General features: G+C 41.9%; 1 long non-coding RNA gene across 2 annotated transcripts in view; it reads left to right on the top strand.

Annotated features, from left to right (window-relative positions):
* Positions 1 to 17,903, top strand: part of LOC140626707 (uncharacterized) — a 128,124-nt gene that overhangs the window by 96,572 nt on the left and 13,649 nt on the right. Inside the window, exon 6 of one of the 2 annotated variants that reach the window (XR_012025747.1) lies at positions 17,353 to 17,482. The exons of the other annotated variant lie outside the window; for it this stretch is intronic. This is a non-coding gene — a long non-coding RNA (uncharacterized lncRNA). Of the gene's footprint in view, positions 1 to 17,352; positions 17,483 to 17,903 lie in introns of those variants that run through there. 2 annotated transcript variants of the gene reach the window in all.

Raw genomic sequence — 17,903 nt, forward strand, 5'->3', positions numbered from 1 at the left:
ACTGGAGGCGCCAGCAGCAGGGGGAACTCGTGGGCGGCAGCTCTGATGGCCATTCTCATTCAGACTTAAAACATCCCCTTTTTGACTGGACTCAGAGGCAGAAGCCCTCAGAGAGGATAGGCTCCATCTCTTGTTATCTGTTCCTGGCATTTTTCTTTGGCCCCTTCATTCTTTTGGTCAAAAGTTTCATAACCTGCAGCCCTTCCTTATTCTTCTTAGTACACTGTTTGGAGCAATACACCCACATTTGTGTGGACCCTCGAGTAACAAGATGCAGAATTTGGGCTAATTGGTCCTAGGTGTCCTATCTTCCTTGTTTTGGGGCTTTCTCACAACATACTGGGAGGCAGTGTCTTCTTCAGAGAGACTGGTCTGTGCATTCTGCGAGCTCTTCTGGGCCCCAGATGACGAGGTGCAGTCCTATCAGTGAGTCCAGGGATATCCTTCCCCTCCTTGTTTTTACAAGAAATTGAGAACCCTCAGATGGGCATCCACAGATGTGTGCATTCGTTCTCCAGTCCTCCTTGGTCTGTAACAGGAATGCCCATCACTCAGTAGCAGATGGATATGGCCATGGGTGGAGACACCCTGCTTCATGGGGAACCTGGCTTGTCGTTCCCAACAGGAATTCACACCACATAACCCTTCCATTCTTCACCCAGAGTATCAGCAGCAACTTCTGCTCCTCATAAAAGATAAGAAGTTTGCAAACATCATCCACTGCACTGAATTCCCGGCAGCCCGTGGCTGGGAAACAGATGCTCAGCTTCATCCCAAAGCAGCCCACCACCTCTGCGAAGCCATGAAAAAGAGCTAGAAAAATTTTTGATAATTGATTCAAGAGCCTTAAAACTCTTTGTTCCCCTTTACACGTAAAGTCATTTTTAAAGGAATCTCTGCTAAGGATCAACTCAGCAATTCGAAGAAATATGCATGCAGGAGGATTTTCTTTGCCATATCATGTACAATAAGCAAAGAATTGGAAACAATATCTCAATAATGGAGAAATTTATTTACTTATTTTAAGATTTTGTTTATTCATGAGAGACACAGAGAGAATGGCAGAGACACAGGCAGAGGGAGAAGCAGGCTTCAGGCGGGAAGCCTGATACAGCATTTGATCCCAGGATCCTGGGATTACAACCTGAGCCAAAGGCAGACACTCAACCACTGAGCCACCCAGGTGCCCCTCAATAATATAGAAATTTAATAAATTATTATATATATAATAATATAATATATTATCATATATAAAATAATATATAAATATATATTTATATATAATATATAAAAATAATGTATATAATATATAAAATATATATTATAAATTATAATAAATTATAAATTATTCAGTATGCATTAAATTAGATGTAATAGACATTAGAAAAATCAAATGATATAAAAATGCTTACAAGATTGTATAAAGAAAATGTAAAATATAAAGCATTATGTGGAACATCTGTCTACCATCTACATCTATCATCTATCCATCCATCCAACCATCCATCCATCTATCTAATCATCATTTGTCACCTTAGAAAAGAGAATAAAAATAAGTAAAACGTTAATGGTGCTCATCTCTGAGTGTTAGAGTATAGCTAATTTACATTTCCTATGGGGTCCTGTCTGGTATTGTAAATGTCCAAGAGGGCTGATTTCCTTAATGCAGGGCCACCCACAGGGAATCAAACTGACAGCAGAATCTGGAGAGGAGTCCTTGCCCTGTCCCTGCCCTGTCCCTGCAGGCTGAGCCACCCTGGAACTGAGCGGCTGACCCTACTTGGTCTCTGGAGGCTTAGTCTGGAGGCTTAGTCTCTTCAAACCTCTGGCAAAGGATCACCTTCTCCTATGACAGCCTGTACCCTGTCCCCAGCCACACTCTCCACACAGGCCACTGCAGCGTTCATCACACAAACCAACAAAGTCTGATGTGCACACAGGCGATTGCTCAGTGGAGGAGACCTGGCCAGTGTCTGTACTGTCGCCCTTCCTGGGGCTTGCCCGGTTAACCTCTCTATGCCCTTCCTGCTAACGAGCTAATGGATACCCAGTGAGTGCAGCCCAAACCAAATATTAGATTGTTAGTCAGACTGGAATGTTCCTCAGTCGTGTATATGAATAGTGTTTGCAGTTTGGGGTTATCCACATGACCCGCCTCTCATTATCACAGATGACAAAGAACCGACTGTATTCATAACCATATGAACGTTACTCACACGAGCTAGATTTTAGAAGCAAGAGAAAACAGAGAAAGGGGAAAGAAAAAGACGAAAATAAATGGACAGAGGAGTAGGGGGCTGAGAGAAGGAAACAAGTGAGAGATTGTGTTAACTAGAAGGGACCGTGCAGGGCAGTCTGCGAGTCCAGCCCCAGCATCTCCTGGCCTCTGTCTTGGAAGGGACATGGGAGGGGAAGGCAACTGGTGCCAGGCCAGCTCTGGGATGGGATCTCCTCAGTGTCTCTAGCCCTTAGAGACCTGTGCGTGGTCCCTGTCACCCTCTAAGCCTTAGAGAGCTGTGCATGGTCCCTGTCACCCTCTAGGCCTTAGAGAGCTGTGCGTGGTCCCTGTCACCCTCTAGGTCTTAGAGAGCTGTGCGTGGTCCCTGTCACCCTCCAGACCTTAGAGAGCTGTGCGTGGTCCCTGTCACCCTCCAGGCCTTAGAGAGCTGTGTGGTCCCTGTCACCCTCGAGCCCTTAGAGAGCTGTGCATGGAAGAGAAGACAGACGGGGTGAGAGAAGAAGAAGACAAGTGAATGTTTGGTCAACATAAAGATGAAACCAGGCCCTGACTTTTCTAAAAGAACTAGAAATGTCATCATTTCCATTTAGTGACCCCTTTTACTGTTAACGCAGTTACTCACAAGTGGGTGCACACGTATCACTTTTCCCACATCCTCTTGGCCTCTGGCTGGGCCCCTCGAGGCCTCAGCATGGCCTGTGTTTATCTCTCATGTGATGGCTCTGTGAAGTCACTTCTCTGCTGCCATGCTCCGTCACTGTGCTATTCCCTGTCACCCCGGCAGCTCCCCCCGGCTCCTCTGGGTTGGATGGACTCAAGCCCTGTCTTCTCTGAGGGCTGCTGTGGCCCCAGTTATCTTGAGTCCTCGGCCTCAGACCATCCAGTCTAACAGGACCAGTATCTGGAGTATCTGGTTCTCTTCCCGGGTCAGGCAAGCACAGTTGGTGCCTGAGAACTCCGCTCTTTTTCTGGACAATAGAGCATCAAAGGCCTGCTCAGTCAAGACCAGCTCTTCCTTCTATTTAAAGGATGTATATTTGGCAGAGTCCAGAGAAATTTGAATCCAGGTTCCCTCTGTCTTTCCCAAAGGAGACCCGAATCCCCATGAGCCTTGAAGCTTTGAGGACCCAGTCTGTTTCTGAAACATCCTCTTAGGAATGTGCAAACCTTTAAGGACTGATCTCATTTAAATGCATACCTACTAAGTGGTCCCAAGGATCCTGGTTGGAGTCTTAGGCAGGTCTCCTGGAAACTCTCAGAATTCCAAGTACACACCCCCTGGGATTCTATGCATCCCTGTTAGTTAATGAAATGTCGCAGATATGGCTCCAGCCTTCCATGTCTCTCTGCTGCGCTCCTGTCATCATCTCTTTACTGGTCCCTCATCCCCCCACCCATAGCATTTCATCAGTGCCTGGGAATCTGACTTTTCCATCATCCTTCACAGGGCTATCAAAGCAGCAGCTGTAAAGGGCAAAATCAGATCACGTTCCCTATTTCCACGGCTCGTCACTGCCTGGAGCTGCTTATGGGACACATGAGGTGGCTCCCACTTCCCACCTGCCTGCATCCCTGCCCTTAAGCGGTGGTCTCTGATTCAGTTTGATAGCCATAATTTCGTTCCTTTAGCTCCCTCTACCTGAGTAACTGTGGTTGTTCTCTGTTGGGGGAAACCTTAGTGATTGTTTAAGGCCGGATCAAGTGTCATGTTTTTAAGGAGGGAGCATTGTAGTGTTAATACAGGATGTAAAGCACCAAGTACTAGATCTGGGAACATCAGGGAATTTATTATGCCCACTTTCTCTTAACTTTAAATTGTGCAAAAAAAAAAAAATCTACCACATAAGATGGATGAAAAGATAAATAAATTCATGTATATAAAGCAACCAGCTTGGTATCTGGCAGGAAGAGTCAATAGCCTTTTCTCTACCTTTCGCTTTTCCTGTGGCTTATGACTCCTTATTTCCTTTTTCTTCCCTCTGTTCTTTAAAGGCCTTTCTAAGCCTTTGGATGATGTTAACTGTGCTCTTGTGCGGTCATTTTCCAGGACCTGCTGCTCTTGCTGGAGGGGGCACTTTGAAGGCAGGACCTTTGTCTGGTCCCTCTTCCCAGCCCAAGGCAAACAAGGACTCAAGAAACCTGAGTGAAATAGTGAATGGACAGTATAGGCAACCTCTCCAGGGGAAGGCAAAGACTGCATGCATGCCTTGTGTTGTTTCTTCATGGAAACCAAGAGCTATTCTCCACGGTCTCCCTCAACTTCTCCGTCACCCTGGATAAGACCTCATGGCTCTGAGTTATAGAACCTTGGGGATGTCAAAGGGTCAGAAGGGGTGGGGTGTCAGGGATCACCAGAGTTCGAGACTCAGAGTGGTGAGGGCTCTGGTCCAAGGTTCCAAAGATGGAACAGACATAGCTGGGCCCAGACATGTTTCAATCAGGGTCCTGGGCCAGGGGTCCCTCTGCTCCCTGCTTTTGCTTGCCCCAAACCTCAGGGAAGGGGCGTGCTGACTCAGCAGGAGTGCTTACAGAATTCTTATTATCTTGAATATTTCCAAGCTACAGGCCTTCAGGTGACTCAGGATAGAGTCTTAACATGCCTGACTGTCTGGACATAAGCATTCTGTAGTGAGAAGGTGGAAGAATTAGGTGCCTCCAGAGAGTCCACATTTGATATGACCACATAACTCCGCAGCTCCAAGTGCTTTCAAACACGGACTTCTCTGCCCTCAGAAGCACCCTGCTAAGAAGGGGATATCACTCCTCCCTCTACCAAGAGGAAACCGAAGGCCCAGAAGTGAAACCATGTCTCTTGGATGCCTCAGTGACTCAGTGGGGAGGCTTTAAATAGAACCCACCACCCTACCACTCCCACTTCCTACCCATTAGACCACACTCTCTTCTGAGCACAGGAATGCAAGCCCTGTACATTCCTTCTAAGGACAAAATGTGCTCCTTGGAATTAGCTACAGGATTCCAGATTGAACGTCATGAGTGAGGGAGAGAGGGAGGGGAAAGAGGACCAGGAAGATGAAAGTGACTTTCTTCCCTTCTCTGTTTGGACTACACGTTGGCAGGGAGCCGGAGTGTCAGGGGAAGGTGGGCAAATACTGAGACTTTGTGCATTTAAGTGGTTACTCACATCCCTAACCACCGTACAGCATTGGTGCTGGGGACCGGTGTTACCTGCATTGGCTCATCATGGCTAGAAGGAAGCTCAATGTCTCAGATCCCATTTAATAAATTTTGCTTCTCACACAGAAAGCCAGAAAGACAATATCTTGTTTACTCCTTAAAATAGTTCTGTGAGGTTATTATCATATTATTACAGCTGAGGATACAGAGCCTCTATGAAAGCAAATAAGTTGCCTGGGTGACTCAGCCGTCAGTGGCTAAATTCATAATGGAAGTCAAGTGACTTTGGTGCTTATGTTCTCTTCTTCTGTTCACCAGTGGTTCTGAAAGTGTGGTGCCTGAACCAACAGTGACTGGGAAATTATGAGAAAAAAGCAAATTCTTAGGACCCCACCAAGTCTTACAAATCAGGAAGTTGGAGGGAGGGAGCCCCAGGAGACTTCTCTAACAAGCCTTCTGGGGGAATCTGAGGAAGTTTGAGAACTGCTGTGCTCCGCAGAGGTGCCTGGGCAAGCAGGAGCACCCAGAAAGGAGACCAGCAGTGGGTGAGGGAAGCCTGGAAATGGTAGGGAACAGCCCAGACAGGACAATGTGTCACCAAAGATGAGAGAGCAGACTCAGGTCAGCCCCCTCCCTGACCCACTGTGGGGAACACGGACAGGTTAACAGCATCACAGCGAAGGTGCTACCTGAGGGTCCAGAGATGCACCTAGTGGGAAGGTATTTAAATCAGCCAGTGGTTGGGTCTCCTGGGTGGTTCAGTTGGTTAAGCATCTGCCTTCGGCTTAGGTCATGATCTCCAGGGTCCTATACTGAGGCGCATGTTGGGCTCCTGCTCAGCAGGGAGTCTGTCTCTCCTTCTCCCTCTGTTGCTCCCTCTGCTGTGCTCTCTCTCTCCCTCTCCCTCTCTTAAATAAATGAATAAAGTCTTAAAAAAAATAAGCCAGTGGCAAATGTAGACTTCCCTAATGCAAGTGTCCACAGGGACTAATAGGAAGAAGCGAAATGGAGAAAGGAAATGGGTAACAGAGGAATAGGGAAAAGGAGAACAAGGGGAAAAAGGGAAGGGAAGGCATCGAGTAGGCTTTGGGAGAAAAATATGAACAGGAAACATGGATGCCCCTTGTGAACTGAATGCCCTTACCCTGCATGGAAGGGTTCTGGATTGCTTTATCTTTCTACTTTTAAATAAACTGTTTGGGAGTAAATAAACATGCCCTTGCTGATACTTTGCTACTGATCATCTCAGCTGGAGTGTGTGCGTGTCAGAATTACCTGAGACTCTTCATCAAAAGACCTTCAACAACAGATGAATCGAAACCTTGGCATTTTAGGAGCTGGTAGGGGAATGTTTATCTATTTATTCTGACAAAGTCTTCAAAGTGATTCTGATCCCATCTTTACTACCACCCCACACAACTACACACAGACAAATATAGACACAGACGTAAGGACTACTTTATTTCAAAAACTAATAAGTAGATTTGCGCCTCCCCCCCCCCAAAAAAAAACCCAAGAAGACCTATAACCCTCCAAATTATACTCTTGCAGAATCTCAGAGATGTAGGAGGTGACACCCATCTCCCTGGTGCTAACACCTCCAGAACTGGTTCCTCATGCATCCATAGGGCTCTGGCTTCCTGGCTGGTCTGGAGGTGCTTTCTGTAGCTACCCAGATTTGCTCCTACCATCACTGTGACACCCAGATGTTTTCATTAGAATTGAGCCAAATGTGGAAAACAAACATTTTTATCTTTAATGGGCTTCTGGGCCCTCTGCTCTGGTTTTGTAAAGGTGGGTGTGGGAGTGGCTGTGTGTATGTGCATGTACATGTGTGTATGGGCATCTCTCAGGGAGCTCCTCCCCTACACCTACCCATTCACTATCATGTGATTGTGATATTTGTACTCTCTAAGATGGTGTGGAACACAGAGAGCAAAATCTCCAGGTGAAGTCAGGGCAGGTGGTGGGAGACACAGATGTCAAGGGAACTTAGAATGGAATTAAGGACTTAGACCAGCTTTTCTGTTATTAAGACAAAAGCAAGGTCTCCCAAACTGTTTTGATTTCTCTCTCTTTTGCTTTGTTTTGTGCAAATTAGGATGAAAGTGAAGGTCATTAAAAGGCAGACCTTCTAGCTGACGGCTTCTGAGTGTACACTACTACATGCCAGGAACAGTGCTAAGTACTTTATATGTATTCTTTTATTGAAACTTTCCTTTGATGACCATCTGTCATTATTATCTCATTCTTCAGAGGAGGAAACTGAGACTGTGCACATGGATTTTTGCCAAAAGTCCCACTTGCAGTAAGTGGGGAGCTGATACTTGAACCCAACCTTGTCCTGTTGATGGCTTGGATGCTTTTGAGTAGGATGATACAATGACACAATTTATAATTTTGGGGGGCTTTTCTAATGCATTGCCCTTGGGGTTTTATGGAAAAAAGAATAGGCTTTATACTCTTAACTCTAGGAAACAAATTGGGGTGGCTGGAGGGGTGGGGGAACCGGGTAACTGGATGATCGGCATTAAGGAGAGCACCTTGATGTTATAAGCCCTGGGTGCTATATGCAACTGATGAATCATTGAACTCTACCTCTGAAAGTAATAATACACTATGTTTTAACTAAATTGAATTTAAATACAAATTAAAAAAAAAAAGAATAGGCTTTGCTCCTACTGATAAGGACGATGGAAAGAAGGGAAAGAAGCCAATACTTACAGAGCCTGCTATCAGAGGATTTTGCATATGTCCATCCATTTATCACAACAACCCAGCTGTTTCTAGGGGATTCTATATGACATGAATTCCAAGGCCTAGGGAACTGAAATACATGTCCTAGGCAAAGTGAATGAAATATATTTTTATTCTGGCTTTAAATTGTGAAGATCCTGCCCCATATCCACTTGAAGTATGCCTTGGGCCTCTGTAAAAGTCCAGAGGGTGGCTCAGGAGTCAGAGTTTATTAATATCTCTTTTCTAGAAAGATAGAAAGGACAGCTAAATCTGAGCATTCAGGTTCATTTGGCACTTTTTTTCATTTCCAACTATTTAAAATTAAAAAGCATCAAACTCCTTAATGTATAATGATATGAGTCTCTCCCCCCTCCACACACGCACCCTCACACACAGAGACCTAAACAGAGCAGGGCACGCCTCACTGCAAATCCACATCAGCTTTAGAGACTCCATGTGACAGATGTCATGGGTGATTCAAATCCATGAATCACTTATCTCAGCTCATTGAAGAATGGCATGACACAGCCCACACTATAGGAGACATTTGTTCTTTTTGGTAAATCCCTAAAATTCTGAGCAGCTGTTTTGTTCCTTACATGCTCCATCCTGATTATGGGGATGAGGGTGGAGAAAAAGTGTCTGGAGTGTATTTTGGCTGCAGTTAAATTGTACATCACAGTTCTCTTTGTGGTAGAGTGTGGCCCTCCTACGTAGCCCTCATAGGCCTCGGTCCAGGCTGAGACATTGTCTCACTTTCCTGGATTCAGTGCTTGTTCCTCATCAATGTCTGTCTTTCCTTGGGCAATATCAGCGTCTGTATGGATCACCCATCTGAGACTGGCCTACACAGCTAGTTAATTTCTTTAGCCCTAAAGTCCTTCAACTCCCCCGAAGCCAGATGAACAAACCACGATCTCACTCTAAAAGAGGTCGTGACCCATGGGAAGTTCTGGCTGAAGGAAGTAGAAATGTGGGATGACTAGTGGAAGAAGAAAGCCATAGATATCAATTATGGAGGGTATTCTGACCAATTATAGATGGGGACTCTGGTAACTTTGCATATTTCTCTTACAATATGTATATTTATATAGGCTAATCATTTTCTTCTCATTTTTTTAAAGATTTAAAAAAAAAATTTTTCAGGAGAGACAGAGAGAGGCAGAGACACAGGCAGAGGGAGATGCAGGCTCCTCATAGGGAGCCCAGTGTGGGACTGGATCCCAGGACCCCGGGATCATGACCTGAGCCGAAGGCAGATGCTCAACCACTGAGCCACCTAAGTGCCCCCTCTTTTTTTGTTTTATACACAAGTCGTTCAAAGTCAACTTTACAATTTTAACTTTAAGCAATAGACACTGGGAGCATTTGAGCAAAGTGTAGCTGGTGTTGGATACAGAGTCAGTTCGGACTTTGTATCCCCTTGTTTTGGGGAGAAGTTGGGAATTTCTTCCCTTTTCAGGACAGCTGCATCTTGTTAGATGAAATATAGAAATAAACAGATTCCCCCCCCCAGTTTTATTGAGATATAATTGACATATAACACTGTGTGAGTTTAAAGTGTACAATGTATTGATTTGATACACTTATTTATAACTAAATTGTAAATTGTAAATGTAAAATTATTACAGTAGGGTTAGGTAACAAGGTGACACTCCTATCACTTCACATAATTACTATTCCTTTGGTAGTGAGAATTTAACGTCTATTCTTTCACCAAATTTTAAGTACATAATATAGGCTTGTTAACATAATCACTGTGCTCTATATCAGATCCCCAGAACTTACTCATCTTATAAGGGGGAGTTTGTACTCTTTGACTAGCATCACCACATAACCCCACTCTCCTAGCCCTTGGCAATCACCATTCTGCTCTCTGTTGCCATGAGTTTGGCATTTTTGATTTCACATAAAAGTAAAATCATACAGTATTTGTCTTTGTCTGTCTGACTTATAATTTACTTAGCACAGTTCCTCGAGGTCCATCTATGTTGTTGCAAATGCCTTCTTTTTCATCATTATGTACATCACATCTTCTTTATCCATTCATCTAAGACAGCCACTTATGTTGCTAGATTGTTTCCTTATCTTGGCTATTGTGAATAATACTGCAATAAGCATGGGAGTCAGATATCTCAGTGATACCCTGTTTCATTTCCTTTGGATAAGATATCCAGAAGTGGGATTAACTGGATCATTTGAAATCCTATTTTTAATTTTTTGAGGAATTGCCATACTCTTTTCCACAATGTCTGTACAAATTTACATTCCCTCCAAAGGGTTCTTTTCTCTCCACATCCTTGCCAACTTGATATCCTTTGCCTTTTGATGATAGCCATTCTAACAGCTATGAGGTGATACCTCATTATGATTTTATTTTGCATTTTCCTGATGACTAGTGATGTTGAGCACTTTTTTCATGTACCTGTTGGCCATTTGTATGTCTTCTTTGGAAATTCAGTTCCACTGCCCATTTTTTAATTGGATTTAAAAAAAAATATTAGGTTGTATCAGCTCCTTATATATTTGGATATTAATTCCTTATCAGATATGTGATTTGCAAATATTTTCTTGTATTCGGTAGGCTGTCTTTTCGTTTTGTTGATCATTTCTTTCCTGCACAGAAGCTTGTTAGTTTTGTTTTTATTCCTTGTGCTTTTGGTGTAATATCCAAAAAAAAATCATTGCCAAGGCCAATATCAAGGAGCTTTATTTCCCCTATATGTTCTTGTTGGAGATACATGGCCTAAAGTATTATGTTTAAGCCTTCAAATAAATTTCAAGTGTTATAAGATGCTGTGAGTGATATAAGATGGAGGTCATTCTTCTGCATGTGATTATCCAGTTCTCCCAACATCATTTATTGAATATCTTTCGGTATTGAGTATTCTCACCTCCCTTGTCAAATACTACTTGACTGTGTATGTAAGGGTTAATTTCTGCGCTTACATATTTTACCCGAATTATTCATTCTTTATATCATTCACAAATGGAAAAAATGCAAGAAAGGAAGAAGGGAACAAAAGAAGGAAAAAAGAAAGACAAAAGGAAGAAAGAAAAAGAAAGAAAGAAAGAAAGAAAAGAAAGAAAGAAAGAACAAAGAAAGAAAGAAAGAAAGAATAAAGGTCTATCATTACTTTACTCCATTCTTTCATTACAGGGTAGGAAAATCTCATAAAATTGATAATCTTTTTTTTTTTTTTTCCCCAGATAAATATGGTTGTAAGTGGATGAAGTGTTTATGGCTTTATTTGGACAATGTAAATGCCCTGGGTCCTCTTGTAATGATCTTTATTCAGGGAGAAAATTAAAACAATAGATTAGTGGGGGTCTTCATGCAAACAATGTGACTGTAAGGCCATCCCAGTTGTCCAGGGCTGCTCCTTTTCATAGTCCATACCTGTGCCTGTCTCTGTACCTGAACAGCCATGCCGAGCTGCCTCAAGACTGGCCCACCTCCTTAGAGGCTGTGGCATCAGGAGGGTGGGGTTAGCAGCTGTTTAATTTACCTCAAGATCGGCAGATAAATGGGGGATGGGCTGCAGTAACTATTGTGTAAACTGCTTTATTTTATTTGAGATACAAACTCACTAAATCAGAACAGGCTTCTCCCAGGATCTTGCCAGCCATTGCAAAACCTTCTCTAATTCTTTACACATCTTTTAGGAAATCATATACAATATCTAACCCTAAATATAATGCCTGAGACTTTTTTGTGGGGGAGGGGGGTTAAGTTTCTACATCAAGAAAATCCAAAGTTACAATAATTTCAATATAACAAAATTTTTGTTTCTTTCTCATTTAACAGTGCAAAGGGGAGTTGTCCAGAGTTGGTAGGATATTTTTTACCACAAAGTCACTGAAAGACTTAAAGTAAAAGGTGGTTCTGGGTCAAAGTTGGTTGCTACACATGTGACATTTAGAAGTTTTTTTTTTTTTTCTTTTTAAAGATTTTATGTACTTATTTTGAGAGAGAGAGGGAGAGCGCAGGAGCGCAGTGGGGGCAGAAGGAGACCGGATAAACCCAATTCAGGGCTCGATCTCAGGACCTGGGATCATGAACTGAGCCAAAGGCAGATGCTTAACCGACTGAGCCACCCAGGCACCCCAAGAAAAGTTTCTTTTTAAAGATATAATCTGGAAGTTGTAAACATCATTTCCACTTATTGGCCAGAACTACATCGTATGGCCACACCTAATTGCAAGGATAGCTAGCAAATCCTGTATTTATTTGGGCTAACTTGTACCATACTAAAATTCAGGTGATTCTATTGCTAAAGGGAAGAGAGTTTGAATGGATCCTGGGAGACATTTAGCAATTTCTTTTTCTTATTTGTATCTAATGCTTTTTATTTTATTTTTATTGAGGTATAATTGACATATAATGTTAGTTTCAAGTGTACAACATAATGCTTTGATATTTGTATATATTGCAAAATGATCTTTGCAATAAATATAGTTAACGTCCATTACTGTACATAGTTATAGATATTTTTCTTGTAATGAGAGCTTTTAGAATACTCTCTTTTAGCAATGTTCAAACATTCAACACAATATTATTAACTATGTTGCCATGCTGGACATTGCATCCCCAAGAATTATTTCTTTGTTTTATAACTAGAAGTTTGTACCTTTTGACTCCCTTCACCCATATCACCTCCCTCCACCCCTCGCCTCTGACAACCACCGATCTATTCTTTGTATCTATGGACTGGTTTTGTTTGCTTGCTTGTTTTTAGATTCCATATGTAAGTGAAATCATGTGCTACGAATTTGTCTTTCTTATTTATCTGACTTATTTCACTTTGCATAATACCCTCAAGGTACATTCATATTGTTGTAAACAGCAAGATTTAATTCTTGCTTTTGTGACTGAATAATTTTCCTTTATAGATAGGTAGGTAGATGGACAGATAGATAGACATATAGATCATATTGTCTTTATCCATGTATCCATCAATGGACACTTTCCATGTCTTGGCTATTATAAATACCAAGAACATTATAAATTATAATGTTAAAATTATAAATAATGTTGCAATGGACATGAGGATGCATATATCTTTTTGTGTTAGTGTATTCATATTCTTTTGATAAATATCCAGAGGTGGAATTGCTGGATCAGATGCAATTATGTTTTTAATTTTTGAGGAATCTCCATATTGCTATCCACAGTGGCTGCATGAATTTACATTCTTACTAACAGTGTATGAGGGTTACCTTTTCTCCACGTCCTCCTCAACACTGTTATTTCTAGTCTTTTTGATGATGACAATTCTCATAAGTGTGAAGTGATATCTCATTGAGGTTTTGATTTGCATTTTCCTGATGAATAGTGTTGTTGAGCATCTTTTCATGTACCTATTGGCCATCTGTATGTCTTCTTTAGAAAAAGGTCTATTCAGATCCTTTGCCCATTTTTAAATTGTATTGTGTGTTTGCTATCAAGTTGTATAAGCTTTTTATGTATTTTGGATATTAACCTCTTATCAGATAAATGACTTGTAAATATTTTCTTCCATTTATTAGGTTGCCTTTTTGTTTGGTTGATGGTTTCCTTTGCTCTGCAGGTTTTCAGGGATTTTAAAAAGATTTTATATATTTGTTTATTTATTTATTTATTTATTTATTTATTTATTTATTTATTTATATAGAGCATGCAAGCAGAAGGGAGGGGCAGGAGAGAGAGAATCTCAATCAGACTTCGTGCCGAGCTAGGAGGCTGACTAGGGGCTTGATCTCAGGACCCTGAGATCATGACCTGAGCCGAAATCAAGAGTCAGATTTTTTTTTTAACATTTTATTCATTCATTCATGAGAGACACAGAGAGAGAAAGAGAGAGGCAGAGACACAGGCAGAGGGAGAAGCAGGCTCCATGCAGAGAGCCTGATGTGGGACTCGATCCTGGGGTCCAGGATCATGACCTGGGCCGAAGGTGGCGCTAAACCACTGAGCCACCCTGGCTGCCCAAGAGTCAGATGTTTAACTGACTAAGCCACCCACATGCCCCTTACAAGGTTTTCAGTTTGATATAGTCCCACTTGTTTATTTTTGTTTCTATTGCCTTTGGTTTTGGTATCAAATCCAAAAAAATCATTACCAAGACTGATGCCAAGGAGCATACCACCTATGTTTTCTTCTAGAAGTTTAATGGTTTCAGGTCTTATATTCAAGTTTTTAATCTATTTTGAGTTAATTTTGTGCTTGGTGTAAGATAGTGGCCCACTTTCGTTCTGTTTCATGTGGCTGTCAAATTTTCCCAACACCGTTTTTTTTCGCGAGTAGGAAACCACGTCTATATACTGACTAATAAACCAAGTAGCTACAATGACAATGAAGAAAAGCTTCAGTTGCCCAAATAGATAAAGTTCATGATTTCTGAGCTTTTCTATTAATTGTAATTATGGACTATTTTTTTTCATTGTCCTGTCATCTGCCTGTCAATTAGTGGCAAGCATGGAAAACTAAAAAAGCAAAAGTAGGAGAAAAGTTAAAAATTGAAAAAAAAATTCTTAATCGTCAACTTAATTTTTTTGTGATTTGGGAAATGACTGCCATTATTAAATTTTATCAGCAGAATATTTCTGCCAAATAAGGGAAAACATTCTATGGGAGACAAATTCCAAGAACCTCTGGAGTGGATAGTAGACAATTTTTACTAAATCTCGATCAAAGTAATTATAAAATAAATGTGGTATTTTAAAAGTGAATTAATTTGTCAACGGTGCTCATGATGGATAGGAGCTAATGGAGAAAAGGAAGTCACCATGTGCATGACAACATTGTACTAAGCACGGTAGGTTCCTGATGAGGTAAGTCATGCAGAAGTGGAAGGAATTGTGTGAAAGTAAGAATCATTACAAAGAAAAGAATGTGAGGGCTTGTAGAGTCATTCGGGATAGTAAATGATTAAGATGATATTTCTAGTCTGGATAAATGGGAAATTTACAAAGAACAGGAAATTTGGGAAAGGAAGTTCGAGGAATAAAAGTGCATATATTTTTAAGTATATTCAAAGTGATGGTATGAAACTTAATAAAGATGAAAATATGGTAATGGTCAACAACTATAAGAAATGCTGCTCAATACTATTAATCATGAGGGAAATGCAAATCAAAGCCACTATGATATATCGCCTCATGCCAATTAGGGCAGCTATTTATGATCAAAACTCAGAAAGAAAAAAAAAAAACCCCAGAAATTAACAAGTGTTGGCAAGGCTGTTGAAACATTGGAACCCTTGCACCATTGGTGAGAAGGTAAAATGGTCCAGCTACTATGGAAAACAGCATGGCAATTCCTCAAAAAATTAAAAATAGAATTGCCATATGATCCTGAGTTAGGGACAAATGAGGCTAGGCAGGGAAGGATAAGGGAAAGGCCCAGAGTTGGGGTCCCACAAATCTCTGGGTTCTCACAAGTCCCAAGGACATTGAGAGGCCCCAAGGTCAGGCTCCCATAAATCCCAAGGTCACTGAGATGCAACAGAGATAAGGCAGTAAATCTGGCCCCCTGGCTCCAAAATACTAAGGAGTATCTTCCTTAGCTATCAAGTAATCAAGTCTTGTTGTTCACTCAAGATGACAACAGAAATCTCAAGGCCCTCACCCCTCCCAGTCAGGTTTTCTATAAAAGGCCAGCCAAAAAAGCCCTCCGTGGCAACCCTGTCCGGACCCCTCTCACTTCTAAGAGCTTTCTCTGCTTTAGCTTTTCTCCATTAGCTTTTCTCCTTTTCTCCATTAGCTCCATTAGCTCCATCTTTGCTTAGTAAACTTCTATTGCTTTACTCCCTCTCCTTTGTTTGGGAGATTCATTCTTCCACTCTGTGAGACCTGAACTAAGCTCTCCTCTCCCCCGCTCAAAACCCCATTTCAATCCAACAATACCATGTTTGGGCATATGCCTGCTCCCCCCCGCCCCACCACCAAACTGAAAACAGGGTCTGGAAGAGATTCTTGTATACCCATGTTCATTGCAGCATTTCCCTACCAGCCAGGCGATAGAAGCAGCTCAAATGTTGGTGGGTGGATATACATGGATAGACAAATGGGGTATACAATAAAATGAAATATTATTCATTCCTAAGAAGGAACTAAATTCTGCACGTACCATGCATGGATGAACCTTGAGGACGTTACGTTAAGTGAAAGAAGCCAGGGACAAAAAGAAAATACTGTATGATTTAACTTCTATGAAGTGCTGAGAATAGTCAAATTCATAGAGACAGGAAATAGAATGGTGGTTGCCATGGGCTGGGGGGAGGGCAAAATGAGCAGTTATCTCACAAGTATAGTTTCAGTTTTGTAAGACAAAACAGATCCTGGACTTAGCTCAACAATGTGAGTAGTTAGCACTACTGAACCGTACGCTTAAAAATGGTGAAAAAGGCAAGTTTTAGGCTATGTGTCTTCTAGCACAACAGAAATACAAATACAGTACTGTGCTGTGGCAAGCAGTTAAAGACAGAAAAGTCTATTTGAAGTTAGCAGAGTTTGAGATAAAGTAAGACAATGCTGCTAGGTACACCTTGGTTTTGTGAAGCACCCACCTGGTGGCAGGAATGTTAGAAGCCATCTCTCTATTTAATCATTATTAAAAACCTTCTGAGGCAGATATTGTGTGACTTATTTTTAAAGATGAGACGTTGGAGATTCAGAGAGATTAACTGGTTTGGCCGGGCCCACCAGCTGGCCAGTGGTAATGCCAGGCTTTGGGAGCTACAAGACATGATGTTCCAAGATGCCATGTCACCTCTGTCGCAGGAGAAAAAGAACTGAAGTTTTAGCTCTAGGAGAACCCAGATATGTCCAGGAGGGCAGAGAGGAATCAGAAAGAATTCAGCAGAAGAATGATTAAAGGGGGAGAGATACTAGGGTCAAATAGATCAGAATAGTACAGCGTTGTGGTTGAGAGAGCGAAACCAAAGAGACCCCATAAAAATAGCTGTTTTACCCCTTTGCTCCAGCTTCTATTCTTGCCCAAACCTGCAAACCACCCCCTCTTCAACTCTACACATGCCTTGGCATGCAGATAGCATATGTTGTCCTGGTAAGTGACAAAGAGAAAATGATATCTTCCAGCACAATAGCTAGCATCTAAGGAGTGATGAGTGATTGGGTGGAGTGTCATAAAGGTCTTCCAAAACCACTGACTCCAAGCACCTTGATGCCAAGACCCCTGGCCCCAGGGAACAAATGACTTATGAAGGACACCTGGACACTGTCTTTGTTCTGACCAGATAGTTCCTGGATGCCTGAGAGGACATGTGCACCAGGCCACAATCACCAGTAAAAACACCAGACGCCAAGCAGAGGAGACACGTGCTCTTTTCCTTCCCGTCTCCAGGACACTCTGTATCTCGCTCTCTGCCTATATATATCTTCAATAAAATCTGCTTTCACCTCCTGCTGGCTTGAGTCTGATTTCCATCCTTCCTGAAAGCAAGGGCCCTCTTGGCTAGTCCTGTGGGACATTCTCTAGGTGCCTGCCTGCCTACATCAGTGGGAGTCCCAAAGAGAATTTCAGAGAGACGATGAATGATCTCTAAGTGCCTCTACCTGTTTTTGTATAATTGTTTATCATACTGCCTTTGTATTTAATTTCTCTAGTTGTGTTCGGGAAAGAAAGCAAGATGAGCCTCATTTGTTTTAATTCTGCTTCTATTATGTTAATCCTTTGAAGTCCCGGTTTAGAAAGTCACTGTGCCACTGTTTAATGGTTTATTATATTGTTTGATCGCACTGAAAATACTCCCCATAGGTGTCACTTAAAATACCTTTTCACTTAATG

This window comes from Canis lupus, chromosome 38, assembly GCF_048164855.1.
Source record: "Canis lupus baileyi chromosome 38, mCanLup2.hap1, whole genome shotgun sequence".
Lineage (NCBI taxonomy): Eukaryota > Metazoa > Chordata > Mammalia > Carnivora > Canidae > Canis > Canis lupus.